The following is a 7,114-nucleotide window of genomic DNA, read 5'->3' as shown; positions in this document are numbered from 1 at the left end:
AGCCCCAGCTGTAATAAGTCAACCTGAGACAGTTTCCTATGTGAGGGGTATCAAAGATGAGGCAGGACAGGACACATGGCCTCACGTTCTAGCCACTCTGGTATCTGTGCTGCACATGGCACTTGCTCCAACCAGGCAGGAACCTGAACTGCATCTGGTGCCCACAGACCCCAACACATGCAACATGGGTCCTACCAACTCCAGCTGGAGTACAACATAGTCCTGGACCTGCCAGTGTAAAGACTCTGAACACTGATGTAGACTCCCGAGTACTTTCAAGCAATCATAATCTCAACCACAGAGGCACTAGTACTCCTCCTGTAACAGCCTCTGATCTAACAGGAAAACAAGGTACTCGAAGAAACAATATCCTGTTATGTTTTCCAAGACAGAAGATTTTTATTTTTACATTTCCTTCCTGAAAACAGTGTTTTCACTTAAATTTCGTTTTTCTGCTGAAATGTAAGAGGAACCAAAATTAAATGTAGTTGTGAATTTGCACAGCTTTAAGATAAACGTTGTTACTGACCTCAGTTTCAAGAACTATTCTTTTTTAAATAACTGACATACCGGAATCAGTATAGTAGATTCATACATAATAGATCAGATTGTCAATGCTGTCTGACAGCATCCAGTATCAGGTACCTCCGACGAAATCCAAGAAACCCTGTAGTGGCCAATTCTAGACACCAACAGGTGCTCCCTTTAGGCAGAAAAACAATTTGGGAGCTGGTACATTGTAGCCCCCTGGCTAGAGACCTACGAAGCTGAAGAACTCTCCAGAGAGAGGACATGAGAGGGCTGCTCCATGATCTCCCCTTCTCCCCCACACCAACCAGGGAAGCCCATTACTTGAGAACCTGTCTGCTCCCTTGCCTGGAAAGAGGGCAGGATGTCAATAGGCAGTTCCCTAGGTTTTAAATAGATTTGTGTACAGTCCAGATAGACTTAACATGGGGTGGTTTAAAGCCAGACACACAAGAAGTAGGCCTCCCTGACCCCAAGTCCTGGACCTGAGTTCCTCAGCTTTAAATCTCTGCATGTCCCACCCAGCTGAGTAGAACACTTAATTTTTGAAGCCTAAAGGACTGACAACCAGGGCAGGGACAGTTTCCCTGGCCTTGGTTCCCAGTCTTATGGACTTTGATATTCCCATCCATACCATTCAGTAGGCAGTGGAGTTAGCATGGTAAAGCCCAGGAGGCCAGGAACAAGACCTGGCCTTGGTTCCCCATCCTACAAGCTTTGATATCCCTTGGAGGGAGGGAAAGCAAAGACTGTGCGTGTCCTCCACACCCAAGAGGTACATACAGCCATTCAAGTTAGATCAGGAGGAGAGAGATCTTCCTCACAGGTGTCCCATCTAAGTTCTTGCAAAAAAAGTCAGTTCTCTTTCGCAAGAAATTCCTCAAACACTTGACTTTTCTCCCAGAATAAATGCAATAATGTCTGTTTGTGACCCAAGAATAACCTACCTGTAAGAAATGATCTCCCTCATCCCATGTGGTGTTAGTTTAGCCTTGAAGTATAAGGACTAGCATTCCTGATTTTTTTTATTCTATTGTTACTTAACTACAAATTCTCATTATCTGTAGAGAAGTCCAAACCTTATTTTGAATCCTACTAGACTTATCAATCTCAGTAATAGTTTTATGCAGCACATTTTTCCCTATCAGCTTAGTTATGCTGCTTTTCAATGTGTTTAATTATATTTAGAAAGGATAAGAGGACATGGCTGGTATAGTAAGTCTTTATTACACTCTCTGTTATCTATATTTTGTTCATGTTCCCTCCTCTTTAAATAAAAATGTGCCAATATTTTCACATAGAAATTACTTTTATTGTTAATATAATTAGTCACATATCACACAAGGCATTCCCCAGTCTTCTGCAATTAGAAAGAAACTGAACCAAAGCAATTTTTGTTCTTTATTTCTATAGCACTTGTGTGTCCCTATCCATGATTAGGACTTCTAGGCGCTAAAACAATAATATTCCAGGTAAAATTATGTAACTGACTTGCACAATATTTTTATGCATTATATTTCCAGAAAGGTGTGTGCATGTACACACACAAAACATTGCTTTTCAAACCACTGCCAAACATTAAACACATTTTCATTAAACTCTTTACAATGAGGACCAGCAGTTTTTCATAGTTACAGTTAATTTGGCCCCAACAAAGCACAGGAATAATTCCAATTACTCTTCCCTGTCTATTCCCTTTTATATGTCAATATGGAATTTCACCTACTATCATGCTGTCCGTTCACCTACTTTCAGGTCTTTCATTCCTTGGTGGTTTTTATGCAAATAGCCTAAACAACTATGTATTCTAAAAACACTGCCATTAATTTTTTCCACTCACTCCTCTTAATAAGAATGCATAAAGTACTCTGAAATTAATCTTTCATCATCTTTCAATTGAGCCACTGTTTTCTGTCATATAGCCAACTTCTAACCAATGATAAATTCTACCTCCAATCCCACAAACTCTAACAGCTTCTGTTAAAATTTCTCATTAGACTTTTTTTAGGGCCAAATAAATTTAAATGAATCAATTAGTTCTCTAGCAGCAGACCTACATTAAAAAGACCTACTTAAAAAAACATTGTTATCCTTGCATTGAACACCAAGCGCTCTTTCTTACCTACTCTCCTGAAAGAAAGTAGATCTTTCCAAGACTTGCCATCCCAAACAAAGCTAAACAGTATCAACAAACAGAAAGCATGGCAGAGGAAGACAACATTAGGAAGAGTAGAAAGGAATGTGAAAAAATAAAGAAATTAGGAGACGAACTTAAAGTTAATAAAAACAACTAAACAGATACAAGAAGGTGAGAAAAAGTGTGACAGTTCAGATTGTTCCTTCACTTTCTTACTTTTCTGTGCTTTCACTGACAATTAGCAGCACCATCAGGATAATCTAATGAACCATCAGGATAATCTTATGAACAGATACTACTGCCTTGCCACTACTCAAAAACTAAAAAGTTTATTTTAAAAGTTAAGAGTTTATTTAATCAAGTTAGCACTTTTAGCTCATATTTATAACAGAGCTAGTATGCAATCACCTCTAGATACACTACTCAAAAACATACAAATCAGGACAAAAATTATTTTCTGAAATAAAATTAAAATACATTGTAACAGAAGTTTGATTTTTAGTATACAATTTGTTGGGTTTTTTATCTATAATTTGTTAAAATGATATCTTCTCAAAGGTTTTCCATGTGCTACCTTTGACAGCTCACCAAAACTTAAGTGGCCTGCCAGTTGAAATAATCACCCACCCTGGCTTAAAGAGAAAGATCTCTCTCTCAGGCTGTTCAAGCTTGCTGGAAATGTCTAGGAGAGTAGCCTCCTCTTCCCCCAAGCAATTTCATAAAGGGACTTCCTTCTCCAGCTTCCCTGTTTTTGTCTTTTCCTTGAGATTTTTGCTGCAAGTAATTACTTTTACACCTCCATAACAATTTGAAAAAAATATTTTAAAAAACCATACATACAAGCACATGTACATACAGACACACACAGAGTAAAAAGTTTCTTTAAAATATAACAGCAATCTGTACATTTAAGACAAATCACTATTTTTTTGTGTTTTATTTTAGTTTTGGTTTGGTTTCAAGAGAGGAGGGGTAAAAACAGGGATAATAAAGAAGCTAGTTTAAGAACTAAAATTATCCCATTTTCTATCTGGGCATACTGAAGCAATAGTTCTTGACTGAAGTAGTACGAGCCAGGGAGAGGGCCTAGTTTTAAATGGTACCAGCTGATATGAGCAGTAAATGGCCATCAGCATGATCACATTGATTACATCAAATTTAACATTTCTTGCAAATGAAGAGGTATGAAGGATGGCTCAGAAAGAATGCATCATAGTATGCTGCCTCTGTTGCTAGAAGTAGAACACAAAAAAAGATGAGATGAGAAAGACTGGATTTAACACTTCAATGTAAGGAAAAAGTGTCAACAACAACAAAATTCAGAAGTGAAAAAAGTAGATACACTGTTTAGAAAGCATGCGTTTACCTTTTTGATTAAAGATTCTTCAATCAAATTTCAAATCATTACTACCGTAATATTATAAAATGTGAAGAATAAGTTCTGTAAAGTATATTTCATAAAGCATATAAGTTCATAACCTCTGCCAACATGATTTTAATGGTGCTTTTACAATATCACGATTCCTTTAGGACTTGCATAAGATGATGGCTTTTAAATGAAAGCAAGATGAAGGAATAAAAAAAATTAAAAAAATAAAATAAAAAAACTGTTTCTTATACAATTCTGGTTGCAGAAGCACCTTTGCACACATGGTTACCTATGCCAATAATCACCAACAGTAAGGGTCATGTTACCCTTACTTTCCAGCTGCAAAGATTGTTTATCCATAAATATATGAGATTGAAGATTTGCCCTAGAATATATATGTAATACTAATGTTTCTCCTTTTCACTTTAACTGAAGCATTTCTGCAGTGCTGATCTTTGAATAAATTATGATGAAACAGAGGTAAACTGAAATCTGGTTCTGGTTAAGTGAGGTCCTAAGCAAAGCAAAAATTTGTTCTAAAATAACAAATGTGCAAGTTTTAGGAAGGTTATTTTAAAAAGAAACTCTAATGATGTAATACCTTAAAAGAGGTCTCTGGAAATGTATCAGAACCTCTGAAATGAGAAGATAAGGCACTCCACTTAACAAGTCCAATAGCAAAGTCCTGGTACAAAACCCAAAGTTTCACCTACTGGGAAAGAGGAAGGTACTGCTGTCTCCAGATGACACGCGTTTTTCTTTCCTATGGGTCTCTGTTCGGGAAGGAAAGCCTCTCCCTTGATAAAAAGAAAGAAGCTTTTTTCCTACTTTTTTCGGGCGATTTGACAATCTCTTCTAGTTTTAGAGGGTCTTCCTTTTGAATATCACTTTGCTTTATAATAAGATTTCAAAAACAGAACATGACAAATCTAACCTGTCATCTTCTAGCCCTCCCAGTGGAATGCTTCCTCTTCTACTCTTGCTCCCACATACACACAATCAACCCATACATAACTGATACAGTATTATCCAAGTCTAAACATAGTCTGAAATAAGGGCTAAGAGGTATGAAATATCCTGATGCCCATTACATGGGGGTGTGAACAACACAGTGAAACTATAGCAGCCTTTTATAAGTCAACATGAATGATTGCACTATTTAACAGGAAAGCATATAGGATGAGAAATGTGGTGGGATTCACAAAGAAGTAGAGAGAAAAAAAGAGAGGGGAGGAAAAAAGAAAGAAAAAGTATGGAGGAAGAAAGAAAGCAAAAATGTGGGAGATTCAAAAAAGAGGGGGGCACACAAAATTTTCCTTCTTCCTAAATTACAACAAAATATATAATATCTAGTTTAGTTAATACACCAGGCCATATTTTATCCTCTTTGTCTCTCTGACATCTACATGTGCTTTGCTCTCTGCTAAGATTGGTATCTGATCCTTTACAAAATCAATTTCGTAAAAGTCAGTTCATAGTTTTCAGCAAATGCAAAACAGGGAAACTGACAGGATTCTTAGTAAGTTCACAGCTGCTATTCAGAATCTTATAATGAGTAATGAAACTAGGGAAACAGACCACAATTCATTTACCTTCCCTCCACTCAAGCTACTTTATACAAACTCAGAAAGACTGCACCAATTGCAGGTACAACTTGAAGCAGACCTAAAAACAATCTAGTATTTCTTAAATGAAATTTGCATTAGTTGAAAAGCCAATAGGTTAGAACCCCACTTAGTTTGGAAAGCTTTTTTTGAATGTGGGAAATTATTTTTTTTTACACCTTAACCCCTTAAAACCCCTGTGTGCGCCTTCAGCTTTAATGAGGGATGTGCTTCTTACCAAGTTGGTCAACCAAAAGTTTTCTAAGTGTTCAGAATTGCCTTTTTAAGGCAACACCCAACAGCTAGGTCCTGCCCTTAATTTATAACTTATATCCTTTTTTATTTAGTAATTGCAGTTTAATTTGTCAATCCATAGTTACTAAAACTTCTTTTTCATTTTAGGCCATTAGCTACTATAGAGTTTGAGAGAGAGAAGGAAAGTGACAGGACGTACTGCCCATTCCCACCTCAAATCTGGGCTGTGGGCAGTAAAAGTAACACAGGAAGGGCTTGGAGAACACATCTTGTCCTTTCCTGCAAAGTAAACAGTAAAGATGGAGAAGAAAAGTGACGTGGCGAGTATTCCCAGGTGGCAGCCCCATGACACAATGAAAGATGGGAAGGAACAGACGGGTACTTCTTCCTCTTCTTTCATTTTGTCCCAAAAAAGAACTCCATGGTTCTTTTTAAGATCTGGGGATCATTGACAACAAAAAGCATAGTTTAAGTTTTCATTTTGTGAACATTCCCTGAATCTCATTTAATCACAGAAACACTAAATTAACACAGTTTATGGCTAGCTGACTTCACATTAGCTGGCTTCATCAGCAGTCCCTCAATACAAGGATAACAGTCTTCCAGTTGGTTTCTCTAATCAAAAAAAGTCACAGAATTACCATTTATACATTTCCAAAAGGTTCTAACAAATTACCACTAGTCAATGTGTTCATTCACTTACAAAAGTTCATGTCATAAACAAAGTATAAGCCTTTATACTATAAAGGGTCACTGGCATCCATTTTTATTTCACACATACAAATCATCACAGATCTTACTAGCTAGCCCACTTTCAACATAAGATAACACAATCTAGTAAACTAGTGGTTCTCAACCTTCTTAGATTCAAGACACTGCTCAAAAAATAACAACTTAGTTTTTCCTTTTTTTTTTGTTTTTTTTTTTAACTTAAAAAAATAATAAAGCAATTCTTCTGTTGCAAAAAACTTGATCGTAACAAGTCAGAATGTATTTAATACTATGGATTCCTATTTGAAATCTCTGGGTTTATCTTGCGAATCATGTTCACACGCCTAACAGTCCTAACGTTACAAGGCATCCTTGAAAGGATCTCAAGGCACCTGGGGGTGTCACGGCCCCTGGCTGAGAACTGCTATAGTAAACTAGGCGTTAGCACACTGTGTCTAACCTGCATTCATACCCAAGTAAACCCTTCTGGTCACCTCTATCCAAGCAGTA

The sequence above is a fragment of the Alligator sinensis genome, unplaced genomic scaffold, assembly GCF_000455745.1.
Source record: "Alligator sinensis unplaced genomic scaffold, ASM45574v1 scaffold717_1, whole genome shotgun sequence".
Classification (NCBI taxonomy): Eukaryota; Metazoa; Chordata; order Crocodylia; family Alligatoridae; genus Alligator; species Alligator sinensis.
Note: the sequence above shows the minus strand (reverse complement) of the source record.